The sequence below is a fragment of the Diadema antillarum genome, unplaced genomic scaffold (genome assembly GCF_040938485.1).
Source record: "Diadema antillarum isolate AM-2024a unplaced genomic scaffold, OU_Dant_1.0 scf00000117, whole genome shotgun sequence".
Lineage (NCBI taxonomy): Eukaryota > Metazoa > Echinodermata > Echinoidea > Diadematoida > Diadematidae > Diadema > Diadema antillarum.
In genome coordinates, this window is record NW_027271006.1 from 2,242,818 (window position 1) to 2,257,329 (window position 14,512).

Below are 14,512 nucleotides of genomic sequence, written 5' to 3' on the forward strand. Positions count from 1 at the left end.
AAAGTCAAGATGTCCGAAGATGTTCGTCCCAAACATTTACGCACGTCGCACATAAGTACTGTACGTACGTATAAGAGTATACGTACGCCACGTACTGTTATGCACAAGAAAGGCCGCCGGCTGTTGTGGCAGCCCGCGGCCCGAACTAGAAGTTGTTTACAGGATTGACAGCGCGTATAGTAGCGCGTGATGCACTTGTAACAACTGATTGAGTGCGCACTGCTAGTGTAAAACATTGTGACGTACGTCAGGCCAGGGAGGTGGAAGAGAGACTCTTCTTAGTGCATACCTGAAGAAAATAATGCACGCACACGTGACTCATTTCAGCGCTTCCAATTGGCTACATTCTTGAACCCATTTTATAATACTTGCTACTAGTGCACGTCATTTTGTTACATTTTTCACAAGCGCGCAAACATCTTGCTAGGTGTTTGTTTCAAAGTAAACGCAGTTTTACGGGCTTCCCCTTTTCAGCGCTGGGATGGGACTACCGAGTCAACTTCAAAGACGAGTAGAAGCCGGGTAATTTTGTGAAGTTCATGGTTGCTCTACTTGATTGTATAGATGATAATAATTATATTGGATGGCCTTGATTCATGGAATACCAGGGAATATTGCACTCGTTAGAGTCAATATTGCACTCATCTTCGATTCGTGCAATATTGGCCCTAACTCGTGCAATATTCCCTGGTATCCCATTCATAGCCATCCAATATAATATAAATATTGATGAACATATGTACATTAAATAGCAAAACGTATATACAGAAGATGACATAATACAGTGTAGATACATACCAGCATACTGTACATTGCAAAGTAACATAAAAAGTACATGCCACAGCAAGAGTTCACCAGAATGCCGAAATAACAATTAAAAACGCTATTATACAGGAATGATAAAGCCCAGAATGAATTTCGTGTGTCACTTACAAATAGCAAATTTGCTTAAACAATCTCTTAAATGAATATATGGAAGAAGCTGATCTAATTGAATGATCTAGCCTGTTCCATTCAAGTACAGAGGATACGATTGGGCTGCACTTGTGACAATCAGAGCGAAATCTTGGCACACATAGATTTCCACTGTCTATTAGCCTTGTATGATGTTCATGTACATCACTAGGCTTACTAAGTGCACCTGAAGGTACGAAGGTGCTAAGTTATGGACGCATAAAATCATCATCATAACTAAGGCCCCGTCACACTACCGCGTATAAATCAGCGAATGCCTAGCGGATGGGCAAAATTGGGCAAAGTCCAGATACGCTCGTATCCACTCGAATTCGCAAGCAAAATGTGGTTTTCGAACGTTCGCCTGACGAATGATGAGCATATGCTGACCGTGTAACGAGCGGATAAAGTAACAAATGAAAGCGAATGCGTACAGTCCACCCAACGGATGCTGAGCGGACAAAGCGAATGAGCAGCGAATGCCCAACATATGCAGAGCGATACTGCGGCAATTACGTGACGGATCTCGGATGACGCACACTTTACCGAATCATTTTGAGCAGTGACAGTGTCAAGTAATGTTGTCTCTCTAAAAAAAGAAGAGTGAAATTGTTCACTCATGAAGGAGTAAATAACAAAAAAGAGTGAGTTTCGAGTGAAATTGGAGTGACTTTGGAGTGAAAATGTTCATTTTCACTAATTTTGGAGTGACCTCAGGGATCACTCGAAGATTTTGGAGTGATCTTCTTTTTTTAGATACATGCGTAGTTGTGACTGTGAAAATGGCCCCAAAAAGAAGGAAGCCGAAGTAACCACCAAATACTCCTGATGTCACTCATTCAAGATTCCCCTAAAAGTGTACTTCCTTCTGATGATCACGTGACGATGATGGTAGTCCAACATCCTCCATTGCGTCTGGTGCCTCCAACTATGGAGTCGAACTTTCACAATTCCCAATTTCCATTCAGAGATTCCCATTTACTACAGGTTGACTTTTATAGCAGTGGTTTAGAATAATGTTCTCTTATTACTTAATGTCAGAATACGTATAATGAAATGTCATGTGGGGGGCTGACGTGGCATAGTGGATCCGACTCCCGAACCGAGGACCCGGGTTCGAATCCCGCCCAGTGCTTACATCCTTGGACAAGATTTTGCCCACGATGTCCTTCTCGATCCCAGGTGTATAAATGGGTACCTGGCAACGCTGGGGTAATAATAATGGCAGGGCCCTCTGGTAGAGCAGTGACAACACTGAAGAGGCTACCCTGGGCAAATAAGACCCTTTTTTTTTTCTTATCATTATAATTATTATCATTATTATTATTATTATATGTGCTATATATGAATATCTATTTTCTATCTACGTTTGATTAACGTGTGTTGCTGTGCACATTTGCTGGGCGAATTTGGACGAACGGCGGACGAATGAGAAACGAATGCAGAGCGACCAAAACTTTCAATCAGCGGATGCTAAGCGAACACAGAGCGGATTGTCATTCCGTTCGTCATCCGTTCAAGATTTTGGACATGTCCAAAATCAAAATTTTGCTCCGGCGGATCTCTGCGAATCTCTGCGAACAGCTAGCGGATGCAACGAACGTCAAGCGGGTCACGAACGATGAGCAACGGATGTGAGCGTATGTCCAAATTTTCGGATCCGCTGGGCATTCGTTGGCTCGATCCGCTCTAGTGCTCTAGCTTAGTTGTGGGTCTTGGGGTTTGAATTACAATTGTACTAGTAATTACGCTAGTATTTCGGGGTGTCATTTTCCGAAATTTGTAATCGATTTATGTGGTTTTCTCATAGGATAGCGCTGTGTCATGCAGTTTGCGTCGAGTTTGCATTACTGAGTAATTACTAGTAGTATTTCGGGATGTCATTTTGTAATCGATATGTCAATTTGTAATCGATATTACTTGGTTTTCACCAAAGACGCTTATCTACTATCTTTGGTTTTCACGTAGGATAGACCCTAGGATAGCGTTGTGTCTTGGAGCATCCTAGCAGGGAGCTATGGGTGAGACCTTCCTGCTTGGAGTTTGCGTTGAGTTTGCATTAAATGATTAGTAGGTCGGCCACACAGAACTATATTTATATCTGTGGTCGGCCATCAATGATCGATCATTACAGTCCGTATTCTTGCGGTCGGCTACACGTCACTTCCGGTTGACTGGAGTGAAAACAAACAGCTTGCAAGCGCTAAGCCTGCATATGAATGCGCATACTGCATGCTGTGCATGTGCGACGCGTACACTTTATGTGCAACTCTGCGCAGACATGGGGACTGTTTTTCATTATTCATTTTGTCATTTGTGCCATCATTCATGGGATACATGCATCATGTCTTGTCAGCAATATTCTAAAAATCTGGATCCTGTCGATCGATCGGTCCCGGTATTTTGCCAACTTGAAGGCAGCCGGACTGGACCTGTGCCCGTATGAAATCGCGGCAGGACTCTGGATCAACGACCCGACAGAATGGCCAGATGTGCAGTAGAACCTCTTTGAGTAGGCCCTACCCCGATATCTACGCTTACTTAGTATGGTTGGGTGTCCATAATACCGGACACCTAACGTTTTTCTATCAATAGAAACGTGAAAAATCTCACAATTGGCCTGAAATTTTACTCACGTGTGGAGAAAATACTCCGGATTCACAAGCGCGCACTGAAAATGCGATCTGAGGTACGCGCTCTTAGATGGCGGCTTCGAACGCGTGGGGTGTCATTTTTTCCGCACTCAGTTGCCCTGCTCATTTCAACCGACCACCCTGACAATGCGTATAAAGGGCACTTAAATGCGTTTTTTCGACAGGCCGCTGTTTTTTTCTAGCCGTCATTTTTTCCCCAATAATATTTGAATATATTTTGAATCCTTCGATATTACTTTTGAAGGACTGTTTGATGAATTTGACTTGATTTTCATTAGGAAACTTTTCATCGTAATTGAAATAAATTAGATGAGTCGGTTTGTTGTTTCACATTCATTTCTCATTTCTGCATCAACTCGTACGGTCGTAGCGGGCGACAAAATGTTTATGTCATGTATATGTGTAACGTGTGTGAACGATCGTACAAGCGGCGGTGACAATTTTGCGGTCAAAATCGTCAAATTTATTACGGAAGGATACTCTACATCTAACAACGAGTCAGCAAAGGTAGGCCTAGTTATAATATATGTAACGTTAGTTACACGATAAACCTTATTCGATTTTGCTAAATTTCGGTAATTTAGAGGGAATACTTAGTTGTTTTCGCCACATTTTACTCAGTAGCGTAGCCAAGTGAATAATCGAACACCGTTGCGCGTAGTCCCATGCGTACATTTTCTTTCTGTACGCGCAATGCCATTATAATGCGCGGCCGGTCGTTATGGACCCGGTCGGTAGGTTGGACACCTACCATACCTCATAGAAACTTCAGGTAGGTCTAACGTTAGTACTGTAGTACTTAGGGTAGGGCCTAATTTAGAGTAGGCCTAGGGCCTAATCCTGCCGCCCGCACAGCTACAGTACCAGCTTGCGCTAGCGCTATGCTCGCGGGGCGCCCCGGCAGAAAACACGTACAGCGTTCACTCCAGGCTCACGCGAGTGGTTTGTTTTCACTCCAACGCTATCCATGACCCCGTGACACGCAAAATACCCGGATGTCCGACCATGAGAATTTCTGCGCTTCATTCTGTTTTACATTTTCTGAATTTTGAAAGCAAACTAAAATCTAAACGACATCTGTTTGGTCAAAAATATTAATTTGATAATTTTCAATAAAATGTTGGGTTTTTTTTTCGAGTTTTTGTTGACTGTTGAGGTGAGATGTGTGATACACTGAAGTAAACGTGACGTTAGTCATTCTTCGATAGGATGGATTTACTTGATCGATATCTGTTTCGAGAGGGCTAGAGTGGCCTGGCCCTGGGAAGAGCCAGCTAGGTCCATGTGCTGTAATTCACCGTAAGGCCTAATTTTCACCGCTAGCGGTTTGTATTAGTTTGCATTAATTAGTAATTTGCGTTAGTTTGCATTAGTTTGCGTCAGTTTGCACCAGTTTGCATTAGTTTGCATTAGTTTGCACCAGTTTGCATTAGTTTGCGTCAAGTAGTAGGACCGTAGTGTGGCAAGAAAATAATCAGAGTGAGTTGTTTTTGCAATTGAATCGCACATTCATACAACCATGACTGCAAGAAAATCTCAGTTGTTACCACATTGATTTGGTATCACAATCACTTCGACCACCATGAATTCGTTGGAAGCTAACTTATGCTCATTACTGCTCACAAACTTTGCATTTTACCAGACTTGTGGCTATACTATTACTAGTGTGCTGATTATTATGCAATCACCATGATCTTCTTGAAAATGCTCATGTGTGGGTGTTGTTGTTGTAATATGTCCAGGGAGGTGACTCGCCTCCCTGGGCCCCGTCTTATAAAGACTTGTGATTAATTCAAATCAATCACAACTTGACGATTGAATGCAAATCCATCTTATAAAAAGTTATGATTGAAATTGAGACGGAGAACTGCAATCAATCAATCACAGGTTGCGATTGATGTTGCAGCTTCCAAGAGATTTGTGATTAATTGATTTGTATCACAAGTTTTATAAAACAGGGCCCTGGTACAGTGGCGGATCCAGAGGGGGGCGCAGCCGGTGCACTCCCCCCCCCCCCTTTATTTTTCGCTAAAAACAAAAGAAATTAAAAGAAAAAAATGAAATGAAACCCGGAAGTGGCACCAGAAATATTAGTCACGCCCCCCCCCCCCCTTTACAGAATTCCTGGATCCGCCCCTGCTGGTATGTCTTATACTCTTGGTGTGTGTAGGCCTACAGTGGAAAATTTGGAAATCGCCCCTCCCCATACACCCATAAATGTATAGGCCCTATCAGACATATAAACGGACACACACATCCAACACATACACACACACACACACACACACAAATGAAAATATGATTTCACTTCAAAGAAAAAAGTCGTTTATCCTCTGACTTGTTCTAGTAGGCCTATCACTCTTAGTATTTTCATTATCAATTAACTGTGTCTAATGTTCTCATCTTTCTCAACATCGTATCACAAGATCATTACTCATCACCACTACCACTACCATCATCAGCATCATCATCATTATGACTGAACTACCTATGTACACCAGCAAAGTCCTAAGAAGCATCAGCACCAGCAGTGGCATCATCCTCACGTTCATCATCGTTATCATCTTCCTCATCATCGTCATCATTGTCATCAGTGTCATTACCATCATGGTGATCATCAGCATCATCATTACCATTACCATATCCTCTTCATCATCATCGTCATTATCGTCGTCATCGTCGTCATCATCATCATCATCATCATCATTATCAACCCATGCAGTTGCCATGAAAACCATCATTTGGTAGTTTTGTTTTTGTTTTCATCAGCTTGATTGCCCTGATGCCACTGGTAAGAGGCTTATTCTCCAGTAGGCCTAATGTTTCAATGACTATATAGCATCAATATTTCAGTCACTTCTAGAAGTAAACATGCTTGTCATATACAATGTGTCTCTAAAAAGAGTAAACCCAACTTCAACGGCAAATTTTCAGAAAACTATAAAATATTTACATATTATTTTTTCATGGTTAGATAGTCCAATAAGTCCTCTATCCAATGATACCACGTAGGTTATATAACTCTCATGCATTACTGAGCATGATTCAACTTAGTGAATGGGTGTGAAATCATCACTGTGGCAAGTTATTTCTTGCTATTGTCATGCATTCAGGGCATATTTGAAGTTAAATTTTTGTCACATGTTAGGCCTATGATTGCATAACAACTTCAGCAAAGGTTGTTCCTGACACACGCACACTTCATATGCTTTCCAAACATGGTACAGTTGACAATTGAGCAGAGAGTATTCCTGGTAACTCGATACCAGGAAACAAGAAGTTTTGTGGAAGTTCAAGAGGCTTTTCGGGTGCAGTTCCCCAACAGGCAGCCTCCAACAAAAAGAGCCATCTGGTACAATGTGAGAAAGTATGCTGATCACGGAACTTGCCACAGTGATGATTTCACACTCATTCACTAAGTTGAATCATGCTCAGTCATGCATAAGAGTTACATAACCTACGTGGTATCATTGGACAGAGGACTTATTGGACTATCTAACCATGAAAAAATAATATGTAAATATTTTATAGTTTTCTGAAAATTTGCCGTTGAAGTTGGGTTTAGTTTTTTTAGAGACACACTGTATATAGCACATACAAACAAAGGAAGCTCCAGAATGGTTACATTCACTACACTAGACAGGTTGAAAAAACAACAACTAAAGAACGATTATTACTTATATAGTAATGTGCTGTTTTATTGCTCATTTCAAATATACAAATAGTCAACAACATGCATTACTAGTTGAAAAGAAACCAAAAAAATAAAAATAAAAATGGTGAGAACCATACATGTATATCAATTTTTTTTTTTATTTGATTTGACTGGATTTTCTGGACTCGCCCAAGGCACTACATATTGTATGCTCAAACTGGAATCCATGCACTAGCTGTCCTCTAAGCTATATGAATATTGGATGGTAGTGATCTAGCAAAGTTGATGTTCAGCCATGAGTCAAACGATGAACCTCTACATACTTACATACATAACACCATAAACTATCATTTCTAATTGTATTTCATCCACTTCCATCAAGTGGGACAAGTATTGATATTAATTGATATTAAAAATAATTTGAAAGAGAATAAAACACACATTGACCATTACCATGATAAGTATAACCATTCAAAAAGACATCCCATAACAATACTCAAAATCCCATGACATTCAAGAATATTAGAGGCTTATAGTATAATAGTCATTTATCTGACTATAGTCAGTGTGCATGGCTGCAAACAACAAGGCTACTATGCTTGACACTGTGCAGATCTCTACTAGAAAATGCACACAAAGTGAATCATGGGCTTTGCAATAGTAACATACACTGAGTTTCTGTGTCAGCAGAAATATGTGCTCCATTTCCAAATTTGCATGAACAAAGATATTGTTTACTTATTATTGGCTTTTTGCAAAGCCCGCGGGGTTTGACATTGAGAATAACGGTATCCTACCACAGCAGACAAACAACAATGAAGTTATGCCTGCATTGCTAAGAAATGTAGGGATCATTCTAAATTCTAGGCCCGAATTCATGAAGGTGGTACAAATGAAACCATGGTTTAAACCATGGACAAAAACCATGGAGCGTCAAGTGTCGCACGGAATATTTCGTTACGAAATTGGTCATTTCGTCAATGAAATGACCGTTTCGTTGACGAAATTATCATTTCGTGGACGAAATGTTCATTCAGTCACAAAAAGTTGTCATTTCGTTACAAAATAATAATTTCATCAACGAAATGACTGATTTCATAACGAAATATTCCATGCCACACTTGGCGCTCCATGGTTTTTGTCCATGGTTAAAACCATGGTTTCATTCGTACCACCTTCGTGAATTCGGGCCCTAGTGTTCATCATAAGATATCCTGACTGAAATACACAAAATAAAAAAAAAAAAAAGAGAGAGATGGAGCTGTCATATGTTCAAATTATCTTGTCTAACCACAACTAAATACTAATTTAGTTCTCTCTGTCATACTTGTCTGAATAAACCAAACAAATTTTGTCAACATGAATAACATCAGTGCTCACAATGACACACAAACTGTGAATCCAGGAGCAGCATACCTTCATCACTTGTCATGCATCTACATACTACTTAGTCATAGAAATATCAACATGCATGAACAGGGGCGGATCCAGGAATTCCATAAAGGGGAGGCACCTTTACAAAAGTAAAAGGGGGCGCACGTGCACCCTCCCCCCATTTTTTTCTTTTTATTTCTTTTGTTTTAATAAAAACTAAAGAGGCCCCCCTCTGTCTCCGCCACTGCATGAAGACCAATGAAACCTTGAATATTAGGATCTCAAACTAACAGTCATGGCCATAAAACTTAATGCTTGAGACAAAAGACATTAAAGCTGAAGAAGCAATAGAGGGCCTGAATGACACAACGGAAACAATGCAGGCGCCAGCATCATGGACACCTTGTTCATAATGGGCTGGAAGGAGGTGTATAATAGAGGGCGCACTTCCAGAAAAACAAAAACAAAACGGCTCTATCTTGCGAGTGTTGTCTTTCTTAACAGCAGCAACTTGCATGCATATCTTTTTCCTTTTCCCCTTTTTTAAGAGTTAATTGGTAGCTATTCTGTTGGTGATTACAGTGCATTTGTGGTTTACCAAACATAACTACTACCACTTGCCACAAATCCTTATGTCCCTTATTAAGGGACTTTTCTTTTCTGCTTTTAATATAACCTCACTAACATGGAGAACACAGTTACTTTCTATAAACAGCTTTTAAAGTTGTGGCTCTGTTGAGAGTTTTACTGGCCCATTACCATTAGATCAAGCATTGTTCCAGACTGAATTTCTTCTGCAGACCAGAGTACCAGTACTATGTTACAGTTTGGTTGAGGCAGTAATGGGTATGAGTTACACATGTATACTGACCTACACTGTGTGCATTCTGGTCGCTGTCTGGATTGGAACAGTTATGCTGGTAGGCCATAACATGTTGGAATTATGAAGCAATCATGAAGCAATTATCCTGAAAGACTGGTCTCATCACTCTATCTTTGAAACTCTGTACTTATGCACATATTACACTTATACATATTGAGAAGAAATGATACCTTTCATCTATTTCTGAGCAACAGTGTGCTTCCCATCTCTCTTTTTTTTTTTCTTCAATTTTAGGAGTGCTGTGCTAGTGACAAGGCAACAGTAAAACTCATGTGTATTAAAATGACATAAAATTCAGATAGTGTATCTTAAGCCATTCCACACTTTTTGGGCACATTGAAGCCATATTTCTTAATTCATGACATAATGGAATCCTCACTGTACTAAAGACAGCTACATTTTATCTTGGTCACATGATTATGATGTCAGTCAAGAGCCCCTCCTTTTGTTTTATCTTCTAAAATGCTGATTTTACATTCTCTTTCAAATTTTCATGTTTTCATAGCATTTATCTTTTTAGGCATACCAAGCACTACCAGCATATCTGAACTTTACATACACATTCAACATAAGAGTCTACAGTGTACTTCTTCATTCAAAGTCAATATGAATAAATTTGATTGTCCTCAAAGTACAAAGTACAAAATAAGCAAAGGAATAAACAGTATGGCACACATTGCAAGCAACATAGGCAAGCATAGCCAAGATGGCTGACATGCTTGCCCAGATCAAGAGGGACCATAAATAATCTGGTGTTGATTTTAGTCTTTCTTTAAAGACACAATAAGCTTTCTCGTCCTAAGACAACATGGTGATGTGGCTGTATTGCACAACACAATGACATTTAAACTCCAAAACTTTAAAAAAGAATAATATTTAGCCCATATCACTCGAATCCTGCTGAGCAACTGCTCTGAATTAAGATTTTCGATCATAACAATTACCCTATTTAAATGCTGAAAATTCTTTGAATTCAGCAAAGTATTTTAGAGCAGGATTTCAATATCAAATACCCGCGCAGTTAACACAGCCTTCAAAAGTTCATATACCTTCCAGCAAAATGCATAAAAGATTACACCTCTCCATCACAGCTAACATTCATAATAGGTGTACATGTTAGTGTTACTATCATTCAAATCTTTTCTCAGAATATGAAAATATTACTACCTAGATCTAGGCCATCTGGTAAACAAGTAGGGTGCATAGAGTGACAAAATGCTGGTTGCAATTTTCCCTTGAATTATGTACCCTGGATCATGTTTCATTCCATTCATGGTCTCACTGTATTTCAGCATTTTATAATCCATTGGCAATATGAATTTCATGACACATCTTCTTTTTTTTTTAACTAACATTACACCATGTTCATGCTAAATTCTCAGAAATTAAAAATCAAGACAACCCTCCCCCTTCCATGAAAACAGTCATCTAAATGTTGATACAATAAGGCTCAATTCAAAACCCTACTGGCTTCACTTTGCATGGCTTTAACAGAGCACACCTTAAATCAAGACTTCATACAGAGTTGTTGGAACAATATACATTTTTGCATCAGCCTACTTCAAAATGCTCTCAACGTAACGTCTTGGAATTGACAAGTCTTCTCTTCTTTATTTCGTTTGGTCAAGGAATGGACTGACGGCGTGGAGAAAGTGTAACTGATCACAACATGATTGCAATGCATTAAACTGTAGTCTCAGCACACAACAATACACAAGGATAAATACAGGCCTAAGTCTTCAAATATAATATATACCCTGCCATGTGCCGTTTGTTTTTACCAGTCCTATGAGATGAGAACAGATTGAAATAGTCTCTTACTTCAAGATTTTTCACTCTCAATCCACTCTCACCTGCAAGGTTAAGACCAATTATCAAAATGTTACAAAGGAGTCTCTAACAACCGACTTTCTGTACTCACACGACTGTGAACGAAGGCAAATCCCATAGTCTGATTCACTGACATGTTTACTACTTATTACCGTATTCACGCAAAATATCTTTCGACTGCAATGTACAAATAGAAGAATTGACTGCAGTATTTATTAATTTTCTCCATATCATCATAACACGAGGGGTTTATGCCATGTATGAATCAAACCTACACACCATGTGTCTTTGTTTGTGTGTAACTAAGGACCCTGGACACACATTCATGAAATTCATAAACTATAACAAAAAGGAATGTACATGGAGCTGTTCTCTGTAGTACATATACTATTAAAAAAATACATTTACAAATCAAAACAACTTTGCACACCATTACCACCGACATTACAACTGCCTATAGAGAAGTAACAATAATCCTCATGACCACATATCATATTCCAATATCTTTGTCAACTACAACAGCACAAATTGAAAAACAAATAAACAAAACTTAAGACCATGATCGATAGGAAAAGAAAGACAAAAACATGAAAAATAAAAAAAACAAAATCCATAATTTGCCTCATGACATTGAACAACTTTTTCCTTCCAAACACGACAGACGAAAGATATCAATGGCTGCTGCATAGGACTCTTTAAGTACACAACAGGGCTGTTGCTTTTGCTGCCTCCTGACAAATATAACATGAAGAAGCTACATCAACAATGCACGTGTGTATGTATACTCATACATAAGTCTCCCAGAAAACATTGCATAACGACACTGGTAGTTATAATAATGTTCAGAGGTAATTGTTCCTATGTACAAATTAAAATGTTTCAGTTTTTATGGAAACGGAATAACGACATATACATATATGCGCATTGTTGTTCGAGTTTTTTTTTTTATTTATTTGATTTGTTTGAGTAATTCAAGAAGCACTAGAAACTCACTTGCCCATCACGACAAGCATTTAGTGAGCTACTGGTACTCCTGACCATTAATAGTAGCATCTCAGTCAAATGCATATTCTGTAAATCTATCTGTGTTGCCTCCTCACACTAACAAGACTTCATCCCTCAATGTTACCATAAATTGTTGACCGTGAATGCTGAAAATGCCACAATAGTAAAGTACCACAAGGCATAGAGCTGGTTCAGCATTCCAGAAGTACATCATTTGCACCTTATTGTTCTGTTCACTAAACATTCTAGTGCGATCATATCTTCAATAGCATTAACAATGAGCGCTTTTCTACTGCACGATAACAATTCAAGGTGAAAGCAGGTGATGTGTGGTGAAACCTCAAATTTCCTTCAGAAGAAAAACATCAGGTAGTAGGTGATGCAAGGGGATCTCAGAGACTCCAACCCAAAGTACCTTCTAATCTGGAGATTCTCCCGCCTGAAACCCCAAGCAAACGGGAGACTCAAAGTTGATGTGTGCGAAGCGCGAAATTCCCAGGGTTCTAGATGCTCTCTGGTGCTATCTAAGGCTTATTTTTTCAACATACGATAGAAATATGTAAGAAATCCTTTCCAACGGGAGACAAAGAGCCAGGGCGGGAGAAATTAAATCTCAAACGGGAGAACGGGAGATTTTGCAAAAATGGGTTTTCGGCGGGAGATCTCCGGTCGAAAACGGGAGAGTTGGAGTCTCTGGGATCTCTTTTTAAGGTGGTCGATGCACAGTGATGTGAGGGACAATTTTCAGTAGAAACACAGCAGGTGACAAAATTTGTGGTGTGCCGGAAGTCTTGATTTCTTGTTGGGAGAGTCTGCACCATAATCAATTGGTCAGAAGGCAGTGTATGTGTGACCTGATTCGTGACCTTCGAATACACAACTTCCTGGTTCACCGCATTGCAAAGTTTCCTTGCGTTACCCTACATAACTGCACACTTTATTCCTCAGTATAAACGGCTGGGTCGTAGTAAAATATGAGGTGATGCAGGTGACAAAATTTGCGGTATGTGAGGTAATATTCAGCCATGAAAACAATACAGCATAACATTTTTGCTTCTGAAAAGAAGAAAATTGTGATACGTCATCAAATACAAGAGACAACACAGGGACTAATTTTCCTGGTTTCACATCACAATTTGCTATGCATGTTCTACACCAGTGCTACATAAACTATCTTTTGTGTAGCAGTTTTCTTCCAAGGAAGTGTACAGGATGCCATTCGAAATATCATTCATCAGATGAAATTGCTCATCAAATTTGATTTTGGAAGTTATTCCCTGCTACAAAGTCACAAAACAAGAGGGAAAAAAACATGAAACAGAAGTGAAAACAATGACTGACAAAAAAAAAAAAAAAATTACAGACTAGTTGCAAACTATTTAAAGTGTATCAGGCAACATGTAAATTGCTGAGCAAAAATGACTTTCTGTTATATTCATAAAACTCTCTATTGTGAGCCAAGGCGACTTTCAGTTTTGGAAGAAGAAATATATCAGATTTATATAAGAAACTAAGACAGAAAGATGAATAGATGGGAAGATTGATAGACAGACATGGATAGACAGATAGATGAATAGATAGATAGATAGACAGACAGATAGAAAGACGGACAAATAAAGAAATCAAACAGCAAGGCACTTCGGTGAATCAAAGATTTTGTTGCTTTCAAGGAACTTTTGAAATCCAAGTCAGCACATACTACAAATAGAGAAGCCTTTACCTCCGAGTCCTCTCAGTTTTTACCACAGCCCATCTGAAAATGACAATTAACTACTGATTCCCATGATTTCATTCACTGCTCAAACTCCCTTTTGCAGGAAGTATTTTCAGGATTTTATGAATTCTCCTCTTGTAGTGTAAGAAGCTGATCTAATGCATCATGAATGTGACATATTGTGGCCACAATACTGTCCTAGAAGGTCATAAATATACCACACAAGACCAAATTCTGTTTGCAACATCTCCCCCTCCCCCACCCCCCCCCCCCCCCCCCCCCCCCCAAAAAAAAAGAGGAAATGGTAAAAGAAATTCCTATAAGTCTACTGTTGAGAGCGCAACACTTTCAGACTAGAGAGCCCAGCTGCCCAGGTGAATGCAAGTAAAAATATTGATGCTCATAATGATATCTTTCATCATTATCCATCATTTGGATAGAGT